The sequence below is a fragment of the Mastomys coucha genome, unplaced genomic scaffold, assembly GCF_008632895.1.
Source record: "Mastomys coucha isolate ucsf_1 unplaced genomic scaffold, UCSF_Mcou_1 pScaffold3, whole genome shotgun sequence".
Taxonomy (NCBI): domain Eukaryota; kingdom Metazoa; phylum Chordata; class Mammalia; order Rodentia; family Muridae; genus Mastomys; species Mastomys coucha.
In genome coordinates this window covers 67774732-67799711 of record NW_022196909.1, presented here as the reverse complement: position 1 = coordinate 67799711, position 24980 = coordinate 67774732, and the positions used below count along the sequence as shown (strand labels likewise).

At 37.5% G+C, this 24980-nt stretch overlaps 1 protein-coding gene and 1 long non-coding RNA gene across 20 annotated transcripts in view; one reads left to right on the top strand and one right to left on the bottom strand.

Annotated features, from left to right (window-relative positions):
• Kcnh8 (potassium voltage-gated channel subfamily H member 8) overlaps positions 1-24980 on the bottom strand; it is a 413545-nt gene that overhangs the window by 125690 nt on the left and 262875 nt on the right. The window lies entirely within an intron of this gene.
• LOC116075545 overlaps positions 24353-24980 on the top strand; it is a 5770-nt gene continuing 5142 nt past the window's right edge. Inside the window, exon 1 of the long non-coding RNA XR_004112589.1 lies at positions 24353-24679. This is a non-coding gene — a long non-coding RNA (uncharacterized LOC116075545). The remainder of the gene's footprint in view (positions 24680-24980) is intronic.

Genomic DNA, 24980 nt, shown 5'->3' with positions numbered 1-24980 from the left:
TTCTGAAAACCATAGTATAGTGTAAAAACATGAAATAAACAATATTACTAATAGAGAGGCTGAGATAAAAGAAGCAAGATTTCAAGACCCTGGGGCTGCATTTCTTATCTATCAAGAGTGCTCAGAGTAAAACAAGCAATACAGGTGAACAACAGATCCTGATGTACTGCATATTGGTGCACTGTAGGAAGAGGCAGGGAACAGCAGTGAAGTTTGGGAGCAGGATCTGAATCTGCCTGTGTCACTTTCAGGATGGGGCCCTCCACAGAGTTCAGCTCTCTGCAAATAACAACAGGAAACTGAATAGCTGGGGCGGGGCTCTCCCACAGGACTCCTCCAAGCTGTGCTCCAAGGGAGCATCACCTCATCACTGCTTGGAAAAGAATTGATTGGAGTGGCGAGTTCTTTTGCTGTACTTTTGTCATCTTTGATAACTCCAGGATATTGGAAGGATGTCTCTGCCCAGAGAGTAGCTATCACTAGGTCTACTTTTGGTTCTCAGTTGAAACAAAAGGAGGAAAAGTGTCACAATGAAACCTCCACATCCTGCCCTGGACAAGCTGTGTGGTCAGACCTGGGCCATGGCACCAGAAACATCTGCTGACCTCACTTGATTAGAGTAGTAACTAACTTACAGAACTGAGCTTTCTCATTAATAATATAAGGAAACCAGGCACCCAATACCTTTCTTTACTTACATGTCTTAATTTGAATAAGAGTAAAACATTAAGTTTCTGCAGCAGTTCCTTTTCATAGTAAAATGGCAGTTTATGTTAGGACATACACATACTATACATTCATTTCCTGCCCACTCTTACATATGTATGGTACTACATTTCAACAAGCAACACATCACCAGAGAACAGACCTACTTTTGTTGATAGTGTATCTCTTTTCTGCCTAGCCAACTGTTCATCTATTTTGAGAAACATCTTGTTTTTGCACAGGGTTGCTTGTAATTGCTACAACTGACAGAGCAGAAGCAGTAGCTGCAATCATAAGGGAGAGAAGAACCCTAGTAGTTGGAAGGGAGGTCACACTCACAAATCTGGAGACTGGCTCTGGACTAAATAAAACTTCACAGAACAGCTTGTCTAAATGAGCACGCATGTCCTATAGTGGGACAGTGCTGTGCAGAAGACACTAGTCAGCCAATTTTGATTCTGTTTTTACACCAGAGAAATTAAGTTTTGTAAAGGGAATGGATACCCTAGAACAGTTGGGCTGATTCTGCCTGGGTTGGTCAAAAACAAGTATATACAGAAAGGCATAGAATCTAAATATATAGAACATACTGTCATGTGTTAAAAACAAAAGATTTACAATATCCTTGTTGTTAAACAGAGTAGCTTCAAGAGCAGAGATTTGTGAAATAAGCAGGCAGGGTATCTCAAAGACAGAATGATTCTTAATGAGCAAGCCTAGAAAAGCTCATAATCTACTTGATGATTCAACATGCACATATATTTGTATACTTGCTATGGACCCAGCATTTTGCTTCAATACCTACATTTAACTCTGAAAAGAAGTTGTTGTTTTTTTCTCTCTTGCTAGGGTTCCTACATTAATAGCCTTAGCCTTACTGTTTAAATGTATACATTCACAATCTGAACAAAGGGACCCAATTTACACAACAAATGTATCCCTAGAAATTGGTTTATATTAGGATCCATCAAATGGTCATATATTATAAGCTTGGCATAAAAATATGGTCTATAAGAAGATATGATATGAATCTCTTTGGTTTTATAAAATCTTCAAGATGTGAGGAACAATCCATCAAAATGTAAGCAATTTAAATGAGATTTACATGTGTCTTTAAATATGTTCCTATAGGGAGAGAAAGGAAGAAATTAGCTAAGTATCAAACCTATAATTCAAGCTGTGCTCTACCTAAGACTGAACCATGTTGTAATAACAGTAAACTAGAAGCAAAAATGAGGTAGTCTATAATGTTCTTTCAGTTGCTTTGTGTGTGGTTGACTTTTCATCAGCCATCACTAGAGTTCTGGACTATGCTTGAATGGTGCTGTTTTCATGCACTGGATACACAGCAACCCTAGAACAGAAGCACAGTTGTCATCCAGGTTTTGATCCATGACTTGGCTAATGACTGCAGTTTTGGAATTATTAAGTATACTTGAAAAATAAGGACACTAAGGCTCAGAGATTTTAAGTAATATATTCAAAGAGGCAATGGTGAGATTTTAAGCCAAATCTGTATGATGCTTGGCCCAGCAAACATTTTTAAGAAGTCAAGAAGGAGGGACTCAGAGAAGGGGAAACAGACAATGAGACATGCACACTCAGGAAAGTTTTCTTTCTGTACACCTGGAAACTCAGTCCTCCAAGGGAGAATCTGAAGATTTCACTGACACTGGATTGCTCAGAGTAAGTAGTGAGCAAGTCTTGTAGGATGGCTTTCCTGGTGGAGGGCTACACTGGACACTGTATCTCTGCTAGTGAACCTAGAGCAGAGGAGACTTACTCAGTCTGGTCAACCTTGCAGGCACCTAGACGGGGAGTCTAAGTATAGAATTCACCTAGTGGAGGGACACTGAATGATGCACCTGTGGTCCTAGCAGGCACTGTTTGAGTGCTAAGTGCTTTGCTGAACGTCCACATGACAGTTTATTTTTTCAACTTTTGCAATGACTAACATTTTGGCTTTTGGATGGATCTCAAGAGATATGTTATTAGTTTTATCTCTTTTAAGTCTGAGATACAAACTTATTACTTTTTAATTTAAGTAGTCCTGCTCTTTTGGTCACACCAGAAAAAAAAAATCATTTCATTTGCATTTTTCCTCTTAGTCTGCTTTGATTATTTCCTCCTGGGACACTGAGGTATAATTAACAAATAAACATATATGTACTTATATGTGAATACATGAATATGTTCATATATAATCTTTGATAGGCAACATAGTGGCTTAATGTATACACTATGAAATGAGTACAATAATGAAGATCATTAGCATATCTATGAACCCTCAGTTGCATCATTTTTGTTGATGATCATTTTGTGAGAACTTTAAAGACCAGTCTTCATAATTCTAAAATTTATAACATGTTTGTATTAACTGCATTATCATTAACTATATTGTTTACCTCATCAACTAAAGTGATCATGCTATCTATGATGTGATCTCAAATGATGCCTTACACTTGCACTGTGCTGAAATACTTTTTGAATAAATTTGTACCTTCAGTGCCCACTGCTCTGAAAATAAGAAAAATGTGTCCCCAGAGCTTAATATCGTATTGAAAACTAATGGAATATTTATCTGAATTCAAACTATGGTGTGAGCATGGCATATACACATACCTTAATGTTTAGAATTCAAATCCTACTGTAATTAAGATTGAACTTTCAAATAAAATGTTTGGACTAAGCGTAAAAAATCAGCATTGCTTAGTTTCTTTGGGTATGAAATGGGGGAGAGATTTGAAGGGTAGGACTGGGAGGAGAGGATAGAGTCTGAAATTGGAGTATAAAGTGAATAAATTAATTAATTAATGAAAAGGAACCCAGCATTGCAATTTAGATTTCTCACTTCTTTTCCTTCTGAGGACCCACTAACTCCCTTTTAAGTCATTAGAAGTACACTGTGATTCTTGGGATCAGAAAACAAGGCAGGTTACTGGTTGACAGTGAGGCCTGGAATTGGAGCATTGTGTGTGACCCAGACTGAGCACAGCATGTGGGCTGTTGCCCTCTGGAACTTTCTAGCAAGGGGCTGAGGGCTGACAGAAACCATGCAGAATTCTGAAGGGAGTGAGGGATATTGAGACAAGTGTTCAACACCTGAGTGTGTGCAAGTTTCTTTGTGCACATGTGTGTGGAGGGGAGGGCGTAACTATTTCCTGCTACAGGTAATCTCTGCCTCCCTCCCTCCTTCCCTCCCTCCCTCCCTCCCTCCCTCCCTCCCTCCCTTTCCTCCCTTTCTCTTTCCCTCTCTCTTGTGCAGTGTTTGGGACTGAATTCAGCTCTTTAGGAATTCTAGGCAAACACTCTATCATTGGGGCATACCCAGAGCCCTGATGGCCACAGATGTAATACTTCAAAAAAATGCCATGGAAACAGGGCCCTGTAAACTAACAGGTCAGATGCACATAGGAACACATAGAAACTGAGGCAGATTCCTGCCCTGGTTGTGGTCCTAGAGCTGAAAAGGAAAAGTGGATACTCATCCCTAACTCAGAAACAATCTCCAGCTTTATGACCATGTGCAAGGACAGGCTGCGTACTCAGTGGTCAACAGTCAAAAAACATACTGCATACTCAGTGGTCAACAGTCAAAAAAAAATACTGCACACTCAGTGGTCAACAGTCAAAAAACATACTGCACACTCGGTGGTCAACAGTCAAAAAACATACTGCACACTCAGTGGTCAACAGTCAAAAAAAATACTGCATACTCGGTGGTCAACAGTCAAAAAACATACTGCACACTCAGTGGTCAACAGTCAAAAAAATACTGCATTCTCAGTGGTCAACAGTCAAAAAAAAATACTGCATTCTCAGTGGTCAACAGTCAAAAAACAAAATACTGCACACTCAGTGGTCAACAGTCAAAAAAAAAATACTCAATAGCATCGTTGGGGGTTATTTTATTTTAATGTATATATTTCTTTTAAACCTATAAGTCCTTTGGGTCTGTACAGCTTCCAGCTTAGTGTCTTTAGGTGCTTTCTGAGTGTGTGAACAAATGGGTCTCTGCATCTATATCTGTTTTCTGTCCCCTTTCTCAGTCTCTTTTCCTTCTCTTTGTTTGTTTTGTCATATTTCAGTGTATTTGTTTTTGTTTTATTTTAATATATTTTATTTTATTTTTCTCCCATAGGAGTCTTTTTGTTTTCTAGTGGGTGACAGAAAGGGAGGGGAGATGGAAAGAAACTGGGAGAAGTAAAAGAAGAGGAAACTATAATCAGGATATATCACACAAGAAAAAAATCAAGTTTTAATAAAAGAACAATAAAGAGTAGCTACTTTTTAATCTATCTATATATCTATCATCTATCTATTATCTATCTGTCTATCTGTCTGTCTGTCTGTCTATTTATCTATCTTATTCATCTTTGTTGTGAAGAGATACCTCAGGCATCACATGTCACTAAGTTCCTTTTTCTTTAATAACCATTTCATTTTTATATAGTTCAGCTGCACATACACATAAAAAGGAGAATGTATCTGGTTATGGTGAGACATGACTCACCTCTGTCGGACACAGAGCCAGGAGTATCACTCAAGTTTAAGGCCAGCCTAGTCAACATAGGAAGTTCCAGACAAGCCAGGGTTATATAGACTTTCTGGGTCAAACAACAATTAAAAAAAAAAAAAAAGAACAAGAGCATGGAGGTCTTTATCTATCATATTTCTTTTATCCAATTTCTCCAATTTTTCTATTCTATATTATCATATAATATAGATTATATTTGTCAAAAATTGTGAAATTAGCATTGGTACCTTATTAACTAGACTATGGACTCTCCATATTTTAATTTAAACTATAATTTGTTCACAGTCTTAGTACTCAATAATGGAAGGGCACCATGTCTTGGCATTTAATACGGGTCTGATGTATTAAGGGAAGGATCTTCCAAGTGACAGGGAACCAGTCACTTGCAGGTGCCACTAATCCCACACTTTGATCCTCACATTTTTACGTGGCACAATTTTCTTTTGAGGTAAACAACTGAAACAAAAATAATTTATTGCAACAAAGAAGACACTGTTCTCTGAGTCAGAAAACAGATCCTGTCTCTGATCTTGTCATTCATTAATCAACAGCTGATACTTTATGTACCCACTGGCTTTTCTGATTAGTTTTAGGAAACTTGGATGTGAGTTGTAGATTGTTGAGAAATATGTAGGTTCTGTTTCACATCTAAAACCTTATGACATATGTTCCTTTAATATTTCTACAGTAATGGTTAGTATTTTTTAAGGCGAAATGGTCATTTGATTATGCATTCATCTTATGTTTTTATAATGAACATTTCCACAGTAACCTATATTTGTTTCATAATAGTATATCACAAATGAGAGTACACTTAAGATATGATGCAAAGGGAATTAAGAATGGTTTGATTCTTAATTCCTTAAGTCATCATGTGCCAGGCAGGGTTTTGTGGCCATTCTATTTTATTATAAAACAAATAGGAATTGGATAATGCAAGGTCAGATAATGACAATATCAAAACTTTAAATAGGGAAAGATGGCAGTGTGGAGGCAATAAGAGAAGTCTATACTACTGCACCAACAATGTGTGAGGGAACTTTGCGGTAGTGACACGAATCTGATCCGAGGAGAGGCTGCTATTGGAAGAGTTAATGTTGTTTTCATTGACCGAGGGCTCACTAGCAGCTCATGCTAAGTTAAAGATGAAGACTACTGCATTTTGAAGTACATGACACATCTGCTCTATTTCCATGGTGAAACAGTCTTTTAAACCAGGGGATCATATGTGCTCTTATAATTACCAAGAAAATTGAACACTTGTTGTAAAACTACTTCTGCATTTGTCTGTTCTCTGTGATCTAGTAAGAATTTGAAAATTTCACATAGTTAAAAAAAAAAAGGAAAAAGAAATAACTCTGAGTTTTGACTGGGGGTGCTTTTCAGTTAAGCACTGTATGATGGCTAATACTGTCTTTTAAAAACAGCTAGATGACAATCCTCGGCCAAGGCCAGTGTTTATCTAGATTAAGTTTTAATTAGGGGAGCTGCACTGTTCTATAGACTGGTGCCCTAAACTGAATGCAAGGGAGAAAGTGAGATGAGCAGTAGCATCTACTCTTCTTTGCTTCCTAACTGCAGGAACAATATGATCAGATACTGCCAACTGCTGCTGCCACGAACTCTCTTCCATGATGGATTGTACCCTCCGTCTGCAGATCCAAGGAAACCCGTACTTACTTAAGATGCTTGTGTTAGGTATTTTATTCCAGCATCAGGGAAAGTCACTAATACTCTGTGATTAATTTAAATATTACACTGTCAAGTAGGTCACTTTCACACACTCAGACAGTCACCATCACCACCAACCACCCCAATGTAACCAATCCTAGGAGGAATGAGAAGCATGGGATGATCAGAAAGCACGGTTGAGCAGCTACTATGGACTTTCCTGATTGACCGTGCAAAGAAGCAGAGCATGCCATCTGTTTCCAGCTAACTAGGCCACTTCCAGATGCTTCCAAATCTCAACTAAAAATAGCGGAAATTGTAACAAAGATTAGGCTCATGGCTAAGTTGGCAGAACACAGACGAACTGCTTGCTTCAGCCTTCTTACATAAAACGTGTGCACTTAACAGCACTTTCAGAAGTGTGCCCCAACACGGACACTTCTTCCTTACTCTGGTGGCTTAATCAGATTCTGAAATACACATATATGTCTGAGCTTCTAGTTTTACTTCCAAAGACTACTTTTCACTCAGAAATACCTTAATCTACAGCACTTGGTACTTGGTACTTGCAATGGGCCAAAAAATCTCTACAAGAAATATAGAATGGAATATACATAATCAAGGCCAGGCACATCACTTTATTTCATTGTTTATACACTAAAGCGTCCATTATCTGCTACTGATTTCCTTGTTGACTTTCTCTTTTTTTGAGGGTTTAGAATGATTAAAAAGCTAGAGAAGGGAAATTCATGGATGTGTCTTCAAGGGATCAACAGTTTTCCACTGGTCTGCCCGGTTCTCTGGCAGTCATTTAACCTAAAAGGATAGAGCTCTGTCATCTCTTGAAAAGGAGCCTGGTAGGCAAAACTTAAAGTTCTGATATTTCTTTCAAGTGAGTAGAAGGAAACACATTACACTATTACAAGAGGATCTCCAAAACACAGCAAACCATGAAACACACTTGGATGTTCTCCTAGTGTCCATGAGGTGTTCTTTATAACAGCTCAGTGTCACACTTTCCCCAAGGACTTTCTTTCCTTCAACTTTCTAGGAAAAGTCCAAATATCTTTGGGATGCCAGCCTTTATTCTCTTTCAGAAGGGTAAACTCTGACTTTCAGATCTAACAATGCATCTCAAAGTGTACAAAGAACTTTCATGACTGGATGGGATATGGTATAAAACTGGAGAGACCTGAAGGTCTGATGGGACACTTTTTTTTTAAAGGGTTATTTATTATTATATGTAAGTACACTGTAGCTGTCTTCAGATGCACCAGAAAGGGCATCAGATCTCATTAAGGATGGTTGTGAACCACCATGTGGTTGCTGGGATTTGAACTCACGACCTTCGGAAGAGCAGTCGGTGCTCTTACCTGCTGAGCCATCTCACCAGCCCACTTTTTAATGAGACATACAGTGTAGAGAAATGGACATCATGAGGAAAAACAAGAAACACCAGAGAAATAGAAGAGGTGCGTGAGTATAAAGTGTGTGTCAGAGCCAGGCATTCAGATACTGTATGAGCCAGGCACCAGAAATCCCAGCACTAGAGCACTGCAGCTATAGCAGAGATGAGAGACCTATTGGAGAAGGATGCTGTCTGTGGTTTTTATTTCCTAGTTAGCCATTTAATCATTGAAATTCTCTTAGTCTTCTCCACTCTACAATGAAGATGACAGCAGCTCATGTCGCAGGCTGTTTTGTGGTTAAGAGTTATAACTCATGCAAAACGCCCAGAGGAAACACACAGCAGCACACTCTTCAAGAAATAGGCTGCTGCTTCAAAGGCATGGAGGTTTTGTTGAACTAAGATTCATGTCGACTTAGATTATGCTTTATTATTGAAAACGTACAGAGTATCTATCCAGCATTCGGATAAGTAGAAAATAACATACCAGTTACATCGCTCTTGGGAGCCAGTGGCTTGTCAGTTCTATTTACAATGTATGGTACTTTCTATCACACACACACCACACACACACACACACACACACACACACACACACACAAATGATCAAATCATAAAGTTTTGTATAATTGATGTACTTTGTGGCTCCTCTATACCCTATGATACAAGTTGTGTGTTGCTATATTTTCATTTGTGAACTCACGATGAGATTATGTACTGATCATCAGAAGTAACTATAGATAATATTATTTAATCCTGTACTATGTACATTATTTTTTGGAACTAGAAGAGCTAAAGGATTTAGTCCACAATTAAATGTGTACATATTAAAATGGTGGTGATTAAGAATGTCAAGACAAAAACACAAGCAAAGGTAGGTGTGTGTTGGAGAGACAGATCAGTTATTGAATCTGAATTTGTCAAAACTGAAAGACAATATATTGTTTGTTATGTTATTCTATGTCTCCATATTCTTTGGATATGCACCAGTCCCCTAATGAACTCCATCTCTTTTATGGAAATTGTGATCCTTGTAGATTTTTCTCTAGTATCAATTTTCTCTTCTTCCTCTAGATAGGAACATTTTATGATGTCATCTCTCCTCTGTTTTCTGTTAGCACACCAGGACATATGGCTTATGACCTTTATGTTCTTTCTGTGGATGGAAAGTTTTGTGAGATCTCTCTCACTTCTTCCCTTGGGAGCCTTAGCCATTTTTCCAAAGGTAGAAAGGGATGTGTTAATGTTCTGTGTAGGCAGTCGTGGGTAATAGAAGAGCTTTTCGGAACCACAGATTGAACTCCAATGACTTCTTGATGCTTCAGTTTCCAGGAATAGAACTACAGTTACTATCTTATTGACTTTGCAAGAGATTTTATATAGGTCAGATCTACACTGCTGAGAAATTAAAGATCTTACTACTGTTATTTTTTATGAGGATGTACTTCTTCATGTGATTTCTTTGACACAATTAAAATTGTTAGGTAAACTAGGCATCCCAAGTCACCTGTTAACCATGTCACTAGTTAGTACTTGACTTCCATTTTCAGTCACAGATACCAGCTATTTGCCTACAGATCCATATGTGACAACTCTAATGCACCTTTAAAGGTGTAATAAGGGTACAGAAAAGATGATATAACCTCCAGTCTGGCACACAAAGGCTGATTAACTCATAATGTAACTCAAGGGAAGCATATTGTTTAATCAGAAGTCTAGTCAGGGTCAACAGTCTTTGAAAATCAGACCTGAATGGTGAAAACCTTCTCAAGCACCCACAGCTTATCTCCTTCTGAGGCCCACACATTCTGAGGTCCCTGTTAAATATTAACCCATCTCTCTCTGGCCATGTACACTGTACTCATTAGCCCTTTGCCCTTTGCTGTTTATGTGTGATAGTATGTGGGATGAAGCCTGTCATTATTCAAAACCATAGCGGTTTTAAGCAACAACTCAAGGCAAGGTGGAAAATACAGAGTACAGACAAAGAAGAAAAGAACCCATTTGGAAGAAATGCAAATGAAAAAGGAGATCCAGGAAAACGTGTTGGTGATGAAGAAAATATCTATTGGCCCTAAATCAAAAGTATGTTGACATAAGTTGAAGAAAAAGCTCACAGGTACTGCAGAGCCTCATCATTCACTGGCAAAGCCAGTCTGTGCAAGGTCAGTCACCCTTTTGTTCAAACTATTCCATTCCTTCTAAGGCCGCAAGAACTTTTCAGTCCCCCTACTCTCTAATTAACCTCTGACACTGAACCAAGTCATGTCAGTTCTCTGACTGACAGTTTCCTTTTCAGTTGCTGTGATTAAAATTACTCTGAGCAAAGCAACTTAAGGAAGAAAGGGTCTCTCTGGCTCAGAATTACAGGTTTGAATCCATGATCATAGGCAAGGAGAGGTGGCAGGCGCGGGGAGCAGTGGCGTTACATCCACTGTCAAGAGCAGAGAGCGAGGAATTAATGAGCACATGCTGGTAATCATACCCCCCTCTCTCATTCAGGCCAGGAACCTTTCCATAAAATGATGAACCTACAGTCAAGGCAGGTTCTCCCACTTAACTCGACAGAAACAAGAAAGATCCCTGGGAGCAGTGGTTCTCAACTGTGGGTGGCAACCCCAGATGGGTCACATATCAGATATCCTGTATATTGTAAAGATTCATAACAGTGGCAAAATTACAGTTATAAAGTAACAGTGAAATAATTTTATGGTTGGGGTCACCTTAAAGAGTTGCAGAATTAGGAAGGTTGCAGAATGAGGAAGGCACAGCTTTAGCTCAACTTAATCTAGACTATTGTTCCTTGAGACTGCCTTCCTAGATGATTCTAGATCAAAAACAATGAAAGCTAACACCCCTGTGTTCCATGCTGAGAAAAAGTTTACTCCATATGCTACTGACCTGCAAGACTTTTGAGACAGTTCTGACAATCAGAACGTGCATTCTAGTGTAGTGAACCTCCAGGGAGCCTATGTGAATAAATACATCAGAGGTTTAGAGACACCAGAGCCACAAGAACCAACAGAAACCTTTCTGCCTCCTTTGCCTAAATCTTGCTCTACTGTATTTGAAACAAATGTGTTGTTTATGTTACCATACCAGTTCCTCAAAAAGTCACAGCCTGACTTTGGGAAACATGGGTATCATCCAGCATTTCTAATGAATAACACCTGACAGCTGTCAGCATCTCAGCTTCAAGCGATCTCTGCCATGGTCATCTTTTAAAAATCCTATTAGGTTACTTCCAATGCTCGGCATTTCCTCTTTGAGCATTTCACAATCCTATAGTTTGTCAAACTCTCCTTGGTGCTTTGTCTCAGGCAGTAGTGGCTTGGTTTTTCTGTTTTGAGTGGTGGGGTTTGTTGTAGTTGTCGTTTAGGGCTTTGGCAGCAATTGTCCTTTCATGATAAGACTTGATTCCTTAATTCTCCATTCTGACATCTGGTTCCTAACCAATTTACAATAACAACAACTCCATTTGTTTTTCTTCCAGTTACTCCTGAAGTGGTTCCTTTAACCAGGGAAAATGAAATTACCTTTAGTGCTTCCTCTGTTCAATTGTCTGCACACCTTAGATAGTTTTGATCATAAACCATGTTCTTTACCATGCTGTGTAAAAGGAAGGGAGATGGTTGCTCAATATCTTATATCCTATAGTGGGAACTCTATACAAACATAAACAAAAAATCATATAACTGAACAAAATAAAGTGCTGGTTGGGTCAGTGAGAGGGAGTCTTGCAGAACGCTATGTCATCCTCAAAGAATGATGTAACCCTTAACCTCATGAACTCTGAGTAGCTATTACTGTTGCAGGAGACCTGTGAAAGAGCGATCTCATTAATGTTCCATTATGGTGTGGGAGATGGGGTTTATAAGGCCTTATCTTTCTATAAAGACATACTCAGTAACATTTGCTGGGCAGGAGGAGTGGGATTCAAGAAAGTGACCTCATTCTGACTCTATCTATCTATCTATCTATCTATCTATCTATCTATCTATCTATCTATCTAGCACTTGCTGAGAGGAAGGATATCATTTCTTCAGTGGTGTAGCCATTTACATGTTTCCCATCCTTCTGTAAAAATAACCGCTCAACCATGTTCCTATAAGTGACCCCAAGTTACCAGACTGGACTTGGGTAGAATTATTACTTTTTTATTGTTAATTGTTGGTATAATTTCTGGGGTGACAAATTATCTACTCATCTGACAAGTCCATCCAACAGTGGGCTTAGGGAAGAAGAAGATCTTGCACTATCCAAGGTCACCAGGGCTTGGACTGCTGTAGCAGAAAGTAGCTAAGATCTTGAAAACATGAGTGATGGGCACCAGGCCAGGAAGACATATGTAAAACCACACAGCTGACTCGAACACAATGATTTGACCTGACCATTGTGCTGATTTCCTTCCACTGCTATACAATCTATATGATAAAGGGTAAAAAGAAAATCATAAGATATTTATCCCACATTTCTAGCTGTGAATGCTCAGATTGCTTCTGGACCAATGTGCTCCAGTTTCTTACAGGTGCAGGCCCATTCGGTCAGCAACCACCTTTGTATTGCATCTCCCACTGGGTGGTGCAGAGGCAGGGATTGCCCTGTCTTGCTGACACCCAAGATATATTTCTATCCGTATATCCCTGGTAAGTTCATTTTGTACAATCCTAGATTTGTCTGTGTCTCTGTTTCATCATTAACACCTTCTGCCATTGGCAGCTGGTTCTCAAGGACTGTTGTGCTAAAGTAGTATGGTGCAAGAAGTAGTGTCAAATATATTTAACATACAAGTTCATAGGTTTAAAAATAGTTCCCTCTCCTTCAAAGGTATCAATATAAGAACCTACAAGAAAATATGGAATTAAACTGCTATAGCCAAGACAGATGCTGAACATAATGGCTGACATCCTATGACCTCCTAGAAAAACTTTAAAGAAACCTAACAGGAAAAAATGGTGAAGAAATGCTCCCCAATGTAATTGAGAGTGCATGAAAGGAAGAGAGGGAGAGAGGGAGAGAGAGAGAGAGAGAGAGAGAGACAGAGACAGAGACAGAGAGACAGAAACAGAGACAGAGAGATTCATAGAGAGAACAAATAATAGAGAGGTTGGCATAATTCTCTCTAGTATCAGGAACTTCACTAAACTCTATGTTAATGATAATAATAAAAAGTTAATGCACATTTTGTTCTTTTCAACTAAGAAAGCTTAGAACAAAATTTTCCATAAATTGTAAGGCAAATGACACTGAAACGGGGGAAGCTGTGGCAAAAGCTTATAGGTGGTTTGGTGTGATTTAAAAGCCCAAATACAGAGGCATGAGACACCTTTCAGGTCCCAGAGATGCTCACATGGAACATTGCATATTGCTGAGACTTAACTCTTATGCTGGATTCTAGAGAGTAACTTCTAATGATAAATCACTGTTGTGATGCAGTAGTTATACACATTTCAAGTCTATTTTAACATACTGTAAATTCTTTCATGAGAAGTGATTCAATTTAAGAGATTATTTGTCCTCTCAAATTTCAGCCTCATAAGTAAAAAAAGTGACCTATTATTCATAGCAACCATTCCCTTATTGGTTATGCTGGGCCATAGAGAACTTACCAGGCAGCCCTAGGAACATTGAAGACAGACTCTGGGCTGGCTTGACTCAGTAGACACTATTACATAAAACTAAAATTCCCAGTGGAAAAAAAATCCACTTATTTAAGGAATAATAAATTTTCTAAAGAAAATCAGGAAAATTTGATTTCAAAATGTATCATGGAGAAAAACCTCATTGCAGTTGAAACAAGAGATTTAAAATGTTATGAGTTAGATCCTTGCTGTACAGTTACCCAGAAAAAAGTCACTCTAACAAATAAAAAACAAACTTTAAAATATTATGTAAAAAAATGCAAGCTTTCTACAAATATGTAATGTAAAATTAGATTAGCTCAATGAAATTCTGCAAAGTTCTCTGTAGGTTTAGATGTTATAATTGTGCTTCCATGTAAATGAGAAAGTCTGAATTAGCTCACATGAAGAAATTTGCTTAGGGATTAAGAGTGTAGAGACAATGCACACAGGTTAAAGGAAAAGTTTCAACAGGAGTAAGTCACATTTTATACTTAACCAAAACCAATTCAGAACCTTACCAGTTATTTAGCTGTACAACAAATAATTTCTAAATTAGAGACTCAAAGAAAACTGAGAATTATCCAAAACTAATTTCATTAAGCATGTAACTTAAAGATAGCATATTCTGCCAGTTTAGCCAGGCCTGGTGGCACTCCTGTGACCCCAGCACTCAGGAGTCTTAAGCAGGAGGATCAGGAGTTCAAGGTCAGGTTACTTGGTGAGAGCCTGTCTCAAAATAAATAAAATGTCTACACTATGGTCGTGATCTCTGTAACAGATGACTGCCATACAACATTACTTGCTTCAAGCAGTCACTGTATGTACTGGCAACAGTAGAATTACAGGGTATCACATGATCTAAGTAAAGTTGGCATATTCATTCTTTGAACCTAATTTCATTATGTTTTGGATGGTGATGTGTCAGTGTTGTTGAGCACAAACATTTTTGTACAAGCTCTTGAGTCTTTCCGCTCAAAGGGGGTGTGGCACCCTGACACCTATAATGCCACCTCCTGGAGGATGGTGTCTTATAATGTCATGAATAGTAGGATCTTGAAATAACACACTTGCTAATTGGCTATTTGGAACAGTTTCCGGAATCATTCCCCAGGCTGTCACATAGTCTCCACCTTTCCCAAATTACACTGTTTCAGTCACAGTCTTGATAACTGTAAGCCTAGACAAGTACACTTTGAAAATCCATAAAATTAGCCTGCACTAAAGCAGAATTTTATGGGTAGACGATAAAATTAGAAATACTGCCCTCCTTCTGCATGTAATGCTCCAAAGAGTCAACCTTGAATGAATTCCATTTCAGTCTTGAAAGACTGCTAAAAATAAGCCTGTAATCCCTGACCATGGCCAGCAGGTTGTTGGTACGGACTACCAGAAGTTTGGACATTGACTTCAAAACAAATTATACACAGCTTCATAGGAGGCATGTCTAGGTGTCAGATGAGGAACAAGAGCACCAACAGTCCTGAATACCAACAGGGTGATCAATAAACCCTTTTGCATCACTTAATTCTCTTATACCAACAACATCGCTAATATCTTTATCTTATAAGTTGCATTTTAGACCTATAGCACTCATACATTTACACACAGAAAATAAAGAGGCTTAAAGTCTGGATTTTAAATGCATATTCCTTAAAAAACAAAACAAAACAAAGACAAAACAGATAAGTTTTTCCACAGGTACCAATCCCAGGTTCACAGAAGGTTTCATGGTCAAAGGTGAGATATAAGCCACACCTCAATAGAATATTAAAAAATACTAAGAGTTTCATGGAACGAGATGAGCATGGATTGGTACACTTGCTCTTACCGTCTCAACTGGCTGGATCTTCTATGACCCACTTTATCCCTGTCTAATCATAGTACAATGAGGAAGGTGTAGGCAAGCAAAACCTAATAGGACTTGAATTGGCGAGTAATGGAAGGGTGGGATTCTTAGAGCTGTGTGTAATTCTGGGCTCTGAAGTTTCTGGGAAATTAGACTTGAGTTTTCTCTGTCTTTTATAACTAATCTCAGCAGGAAAAACAAAGCAAAGAAACAGATTTTCTCCCAAAGACTTTAGGTCTAAAGAAAGGTCATGTCAGCAGGAGATTCTGACAGCAGTTTTCTCAGAGCTGAAAACTGTGACATATATTTTAATTATTCCTTCATTTTGAGGCTTTTTGGAAAAAAATCTCTTTAAGTGCAAAAAGATTTGCCACAGTGGTACACATGACAGGAAAGAAAGAAGAAAAGAAGTTCTGAAGAGTGTATGCCAGATGTCTAATTAGTTCCGATGAAAGAATTATCTTTTCTATCATATGTCTATGCACTATGTTCAATAATGTTAAAATTTCATACTGGGGAAGGACTGCACTGGAAATGCTTCATTCATACAAATATTTCCATAATTAGGATGGCAAGGAAGTTCTTCCTAAGTTTAAGGGTAAGGAGTGAGATCACCAACTTCAAACTACACTTGTGCACATGTTTGTGATGGGGACAGCCAAAGGAGGCACTTGGCAGGATGGTGGAGAACAGCTCTCCTCATGTTCCTTTCTCTCCTGACTTGAGATTAAATTCCTAATATATGTTACTCAGCATAGCCCTAGCTATGACTTCTGCACTTTTTAGCTCAATCCCCAGCCTGTTATGGTGATTTTGGTCATCTGTTTATTCAGATGGGAATTAAGTTAGTGACCAATGGTCATGACCCTGTTATTTGGTCTTAAGGAAGCTTTTACACATAAAAATATATACCAAAATAGATATTTTTGTCCTGCTCATTTGTATGCTTGACCCCATCCCTTTTTGGTGCTAAGCCTGGCAAGTGTCCTCTCTACCGCTCGCTATATACCTAGCCAGCCTAGCCAGGACACTTTTTTTGACTTTTAATTTTTAAATTTTTTTTGGTGTGTGCAAATTTCTTTAGTCTCTATTTTTCAGTGGTTAATATTGTTCACTGTAAATAGCACTCTATCTCCCTGAGAGAGGCAACAGATATGTACTTCAAAAATATGAAAAATCTTGTTGGGTTTAAATTCAAGAATCCCCTCTCCCCTCTCCTCTCCCCACATTCTGTTTTCCTCTATAGTTATTCTCTCAGAAGCATAACCTAAACTATGTGAAGTTGTCATACATTTCATGGGGTACCCACAGGAGCTAGAAGAAATGATTTTACAGAAAGCACTCTGAGGTTCTCCTGTCATGACGCCAGCACCATTTATGTTCTTGGTAACTGGAAGTTTTGGTTTAAAAGACTAAAGATTTGATGTCATGCATTTAAATGCTCTTACCACGAAAATCACTTCCTGTGGTAATAAATTCTAGAACGTATTCCATTATTTATATAACTTTATTCTTATATCAGAAAAAAGAAAACAAAAGTTTGGAACAGATTTTATGTTAGATTATTTGGAAATAAACCGACACCATTGTTCTAATAAGATCATGAGCTTAGAGGATATATGTATGTTAGCCCATCTTATATAAATCCTAGCAAGTTGTGGAAGAGTGTGTGTGTGTGTGTGTGTGTGTGTGTGTGTGTGTGTGTGCATGCATGTGTGTATATGCATAGGCATGTATGTATGAGTCTAAAAAGAGAAGGAAACCATTCACATGCAATAATGAGAAGCAGGAAGTTTATCACCTGCTGGTGCCTACATAAGGGACAAAGATGGACAGATGGACAGCTGTTTATAGGTAAGCATCTATGGGTTTATGTTTTACACCTATAGAAGAAACACTAAAGAAAACATTAAAATTCTACATACATTGCAATCTGGCATAAAACTTGTAGACTCTCTGTGGTACGTGAAGGGAGGAGGGTAGATATGGCTGTCATACCAGTTTCTGAGAGTAACAAAGGAACCTTAGTCTCTATTGAGAAATTTGAGTAATCTAGCCTTGAGATTTGTATGCATATTGTCTGAGACAAAAAATTGAAGCTAAAAATATTATTTGATCTTAGGTCAGGTAAGTAATCATTTTGTTGCCCTTGGCCCAAACAAAGCCAAAGCACACAGGAAGATTTAATGTATTTTCTCTTGCATACCAGCTGCAAAGGATTTCCATCAAAAGAGGCACTATTCAAGACGAGCTGACCATAAAAATGAGAACACATTGTAAAATAACCTACCTTTCACAAGCACTATTACACAATGAATTGGAAGTAAAAAATAAAAACAGGGAAGTATTAGAATGTCTTCTTTAAAATTTCAAATTCAGTTCAGGAATGACATTTGTTGGAAGTGCTGGAAACTTTAAAAAGCAGACTACTTACTATGGAACATAAAGAGATGAAAAACTACCAAATAGAATCTATGTACTTGATTTTTTAAAACTTACTATAAGAATCTTCAGTATGTGTATAGCAAGATCCAGGACTTCAATCTAATACATACAAATGGTGGTTTGGGTGTTTTTTCATTGGTCTCTAGTTGGGGGCACTGTTTGGAGAGGTTAGGGTGATGCAGGCTTTCTGGAGGAAGCACTTCACTGGGATTAGAAGCCTTTGAAGTCTTTGAGATTAGAAGCCTCTCATCACTTCCAGTTTGTTCTGTTTTGTGCCTGCATTTGAAGATGTGAGTTCTCAGTTCCCTGTTCCTGCATCCATGCATGCTGGATACTACTATGCTTTCTTGCCATAATGAACTCCTATCCTTTTGGATTCATAAGTAAGTACAAAAATGTTCTTTCTTATTTAACTTGCCTTGGTCATCATAATTTATCAGAGCAACAAAACAGTAACTAATGTGATACATAAATCACCTTTAACTAAAAAGTATAAAAAGTGTCTTCTTAACAACTGTTGAAAATGGGGGCAATATAGACTCAGTTCTCTGATACCATTGCCCAGGAAGAACAATGCCTTATCAAAGCTATATTACCTGAATAGTAGTTTCTAAAAATTTATTTCTTTAAAATAGATATGATTAAATGGCTTATCTAGGAAAACAGAGAAAGTGGATATAAGTTATCCAAGTGTCTAAATTCATCAAAAGAAGCAGAATTAACCATAACCATCTCACCAAGGAGGAAAAGGAAATTCAAACCCAAATGTTGTAGAATTTATTACCCCTGGAATTTCATATCTTGAAAAGTACTGGTGAAACCCCCAGTGAAGATCTGGGGAGGGATAGACCTCACACTATGGGTTATTTCAGAGTGGGATTAGTAATAGATGTGACATGAACAGATGCACAGCATGCCTGTCTGTGCATCACATTCTACCCAAATAAGATTTGCTTACGTAAGGAAACTTGTACTTACTGCCCATTGATCATTATCTGTGTAATAATAGTGCAAAAACCTGATATTATCTCAGTGGAAGGAGAATAAATCAACCAAGAAGAGATACTGTACAATAGAATTCCATCAGTTAACAATAAATACATCATGTTTATATTCATGTAATAGAAACTAAGGACAAATCTTTGAAAGGAAGTAAAAGGCTAAAAGAAAAGACAATACAGGAAGTCCAGCTCTAGGAGGTTCACCTTTTCTGATCAGAGAGAAGTTATCTAATCAATATCTGACTGTTTTCTTGTGTACAGAGAGGTATTGACAGTAACAATACTTGGTGATAAGCAAGGTTTGCATATCTGAATTATATATGAATAGGAATGAATACTATTATTACCATGACAGCTCTTTACACTTGTGATTATTTACATATCACTGTGTGACAAACAGTAACATATATTGGTTTCATAATATACAATTTTTTTAGACATGGCATCTAAATTTATAGGAAATTTAGAAGAGTGAGCAAGAAGAGGGAAGAAGAGAGTCCTGAATTCAGGCTAGAAGGCTTGACAGCAACTACAATTACCCAGTGAGCCACCTTGCCACTGACATAGTGGCCACCTAATCATATAGATGGAAACAAACTCTTGAACCAGGATTAGACCTTTTATTTCAAGGCATCTATTTATTTGTTTCTTAAGAATGAGATTTTAGAATAGAAAGGAAAAAAATCAAGGCTTTAGAATATCTCATATCTAAGATCCTTCTGATATCAACAGCCATGGATCTATGAATCAAGCTTGGTCTATGTAAAAGAGTGACTTAAATGGAGACAACCCAGTTTCATAAAGTTATTGAGTACACAGCTAAAAGGAGCCCTTGGAGTGAAGAGCTACCTTGTGCAGGATCTCAACCACTGGGCAAGTTGGAACACTGGAATGCCAGAATTAGAAGATATTAGGAGGCATTTATTGCTCCTGACTATGCTGAAAGCTTGCAGGTATGACTCAAACTCTACAGAACAGACTCCATAAGAGTAGATTTACTGTCAACAAAATACACATCAACCTCAAGGTGTCATCTATTCTACACAGCTAAGAACTTAAGACTCAGGTGCAACATAATTTTCTTAAAGGTCAAATATTTACATTAAATACAATTTGAGAAGTCAACTACTTCTAGAACATTCCTATTTTGTTTGCTTATAAGAAACACATTAAAGAACATAATAAAATAGATCAGCAATTTCTAACTCCACTTACGTAGATAACTTTGTCATGACAGATGATCTCCATTTCTCAGTCATTTTTTAAAGGGTTTATGGCTCAAGTAAACCTCAGATTCACTAAGAATTAAGTAACTATCAAAATTCAAAAAATAATACTATTTGGTGGAAAGTCTATGGCCATACAGCTGCTTAGTAGATGGACTTGGCTGAAGATGCCAGTCTCCAGGGAAAGAATTGTCCCATCATTTCTTGGTTTTCTAAGAAACATATAAATATTACTATGTATTTATTCTTATTTTTGAAATTAAAATATAATTGAATCATTTTTCACTCTTCCCTTTCCTCCTTCCAATAGCACCCATGTACACTCCTGTGCTCTCTCTTAAATATGTGGCCTCTTTTTCTGTGTTGTTTTGTGTGTGTGTGTGTGTGTGTGTGTGTGTGTATTCCTGAATATAAAAGTAAAATTTTCTCAATCCACAGAGTGTTACTTGTATGTATATGTCTTCAGTACTGAACACTTGGTATTCAATCAGGGGACTCTTTCCCTGTAGAAGAATATTTCTCCCACTCTCAGCACCATACATCACTGGGGATGGGGGCAGTGGGAGACAAAGAGATGACTCAGTGGGTAAAGGCTTTTGTAGCCAAGCCTGATGATTTGATTTTCTATCTAGGACCCACGTGGTAGAAGGAGAGATTCTCTCTTAACAATTGTTTTATGACATGTGTACCACAGCTAACTAACTAACAAAATAAATAAATGTAATGAATGTTTTCCTTAAAAAAAATCAAACATTTCTGGATTATCAAGCTGCAGCAATAAAAACAACAATAAAAAGTATATGTTGGTATTTAAACCAATTTCTGTAAATCTCTTAGTAATTAATAAAGTAAATAACTTCCTCATACTAACAGATAAGATAAATAAAATTTATTACTATTTATAGATGAATTGATTATCTCTTGAAACTACAAGGAATGAATTAAAGTTTATGAAGCACATTAGGTATGTATTACTTGCAATTTCTATAAAATTACATTTAAAAACTCTCAATATTAGTCATGATTATAATAAAAACAATGGAAAGTAAATTTCACTCATAGAAGCACAAAAATCTAAAATGGTTAAAAATAAACAAGAAATATATGCAATTTGTGTGAAAATGCATAATTTTACTAATTTTACTTATTTATAACAGCATATTTTAAATAAATGAAAATTGAGTATCATAACCTTCTGCCAAAAATATCTCAGTGCTACAAAAGAACTATTTTCAATCTTGTTTCTAAAATGAACTCCAACTAAAATCCCATTTGGATTTTGATGGAAATAATTTTCTTATAGTATTGATTTAAGTAAAAAGGCAGATTAGAATGGATCCCACTCTGCTTAATCTATTAAGTTTTAAACAGTACAATAATTAAAATGCTGAAATAATAGTGCAAAATTAGACTCTCAATGGAAGAATGATGTCTAATAATGTCATAAATCATAATTAAATATGATTTAAATACATTTAATTAATGGGACTGAATGAAATATTCTAAAAATGATATTAAGAAACTAGGAGAGGGGGCATATGAAAATTAATTAATTAATTAACCAGCCAGTTAGGCCTGAACTTCAAATCAGCTAAATCTGACTCACTTAAACCAAACTTTTCTTCTTTCTAAGCATAGCTTGCTTTTGTAAAGGTCACTGTGAAATTAGCATTTTCTATGTCACATAGGTCACTTTTGAGAGCCATCATCAGTGATCCTAGTAGTCAAAGCACTCAGGAAAATACCATAGGCTAGAAGGAAAGTGGCCAAAGCAGAGACATGTCCAGGGATTGACATCATAGGTGTGTCATAAGGAAACCAGACTGTGCAGAATACAGTAAAAGGAGACTCTTTTCCAAGTCAATCTGGGGTGCCAAGCAAAGATGTTTAAGATTCAAGAGTATCTCTGAAGACTGAAAAAGTATCTTTATGGGTGAGATCTCTGAATTTAAGAACTATGAACTGTGCCAAACAAAGGATGTACCTATGTTTGCACCATTTACCCTATCAGGAAACACAAAAAGAGGGTACAACAAGATAGGGAGTAAAGAGGGCGCTTAAATTATTAACTCCTTAAGGGCATATGACTGAAACCATTGCCTGTAATTTCCTGCCTAGATACTACCATGTAGTATGAAATTACCTAAGAACAAGAAGGCTGGGTGAACAGCTACAAAATGGCATTATTTATATCCAACCCAAACTCATAGCTTCCTGTACTAACCCTACACAGGACCAACCACTAATCATTCGAGGAAGAGGAGACTCACTCTCAATCACCAAACAAGATTCTGGAAAAAGTGTAATAAATTCAGTCTTGTTAGATGTGTACCCACTGCCAAGCCTAGCAGATTTCAGTGACTAATGTCAAACTTATGGTAACACAGATGGCCTTGTTTAATCTCAGTAGGTCAAAACCAAAATGAGTAAGACATGAATGGCAGAGAGAGACTTTGGAGTGAAGGAGAGGAGATAGAGGTGTTAGGGCAATGGATGGTGACAGTGGCCACTGTATAAAATGTGTAAATGTAACAGTTTTGAGAAGATAGATATCTTGGTAGTTAAAAGACAAGGATTACTAGTCACACCATATAACAGTGCTCACACAAGAGATTTGACAGAGAAGAACCCAAGAGGCTATCTAACCCTGTTCATGCAAGAAACAGCAGAGCAGAAGGCAAGGTTTATATAGAATTTCTTGTGTGTGTGTGTGTGTGTGTGTGTGTGTGTGTGTGTGGCTTTCCAGGGTGGGTATTGGTGGGATTTCAAATCCAGAGCTTGGGCTTTTGTACTCTATAGGGTGGGGACTGCATCTGGCTGTTTTTGTTGTTGTTTGTTTTTGTTTGTTTGTTTGTTTGTTTTTTGAGACATGGTTTCTCTGTCGTAGCCCTGGCTCTCCTGTAGACCAGGCTGGCCTCAAACTTAGAAATTCCCCTGCCTCTGCCTCCCAAGTGCTGGGATTAAAGGAGTGTGCCACCACTGCGAGGCTAGGATAGAGTGTTTTATGGGCAGAACCTGGTGGTTGGATGTCCTTAGGGGTGGAATCTGGTTACTGGCTCACCTTGAGGGGCTTACAATATGTATATGTGAAATGTCTAAAAACAATTTTAGTTAATAAAAATTACAATAGTAGACAAATTCAATGCATTATCAAAAATATGAAGATATTAAGGAAAATAAAAATTTGTAGAAGGTATAATAGGAGAAATAATGTAAGAATTTTATTAAAATATATACCACACATTTTAATCCATTTCTGGTAACAATGCCTTCACTGGAGAGTAATAATAATTAATCTGAATTATAAATCTTAGCTTCTCAAGAAACATTTATCCTCAGGATGATAATATGGATGTCCTAGGTTTTAGTTCTACTATTAAAGTTTAGGGATCTAAAATTGATATAAATTTTAAATGTTTCCAATTTTATTTATATGTATATGCATGTTTGTCTCTGTGTGCATGTGATTTATGAGGTTTCAAGGCATTCTTCCTTGACTGTAATAGTAACTGAAGATCTTTCTTTACTAAACATAAACAGAAGAAGTGTTATTCATGTAAGCGTTCTAACAACTCAAATTAACAGATGAAAAGCCAGTAATAATTCATGCTAAGCGAGAGAAAAAAGTTGAAAGTAAGCAATACTTTTCATGGAGTTGTCAGAAGATCTGAGGAATGTAGAAGCTGGAAACCAATTTGATTAAGAGAAGAGGTCATCCTAGACCACCTTTATCCTTTTGGGAATCTGTCTTTGAAGATCCAGGATCTCACCCCTAGTTCTTCCCTGCTGCCCTTTTCTACCTTCCATTCTATGCCATCTCCAACCCTTTGTGACCCCTTCAACACATAGAACCATTTGCTACTATTCTCCACTCTCATTCTAGACTGGAACTCAGATAGGAGCACCACCCAACCCTCATGAGAAGCTTCTTGTAGTAGATGGCAATTAACACACAGATCGACAACTGGACAATGTGCGGAGTGAAAGAGCATCACTCCTAAATGCGATGTCATCATCAAACCATTTTCTTCAACACTTGGGGATCTATGTGGAAGAGGAGGCAGAAATACTATGGGATGCGTGAGTCCAAGCAAGACAGCAACATCTTTCAGACACAACAGGACTGATGTACATATGATATCAGAGAGACAGTGAAGGCATTCGCAAGACCAGTATAGATTCTAACCACAAAAAAATGCCAAACTTCGAAGGGAATGTAAGCAGAGTCCTACCCCTAACCCAGAAGCCATTGATACCTTATGGGAAATGGAGAAAACCCTACTTTCTACAATGGGGTGCCACTAAGTGTATCAACCACACACCACATCAGGCTTCTTGGAAGAATAGTTGGCCAACACAGAACAGGCTCTATATTTTTGTGCACTTTTTTGTTTTGGTAGTTTTTGTTTCTTTGTTTTCCATTTTGTTTTTCTGTTTCTAGATTGTTGTTTTCTGTTTGTTTGTTTTTAGAGAGAGAGAGAGAGAGAGAGAGAGAGAGAGAGAGAGAGAGAGAGAGA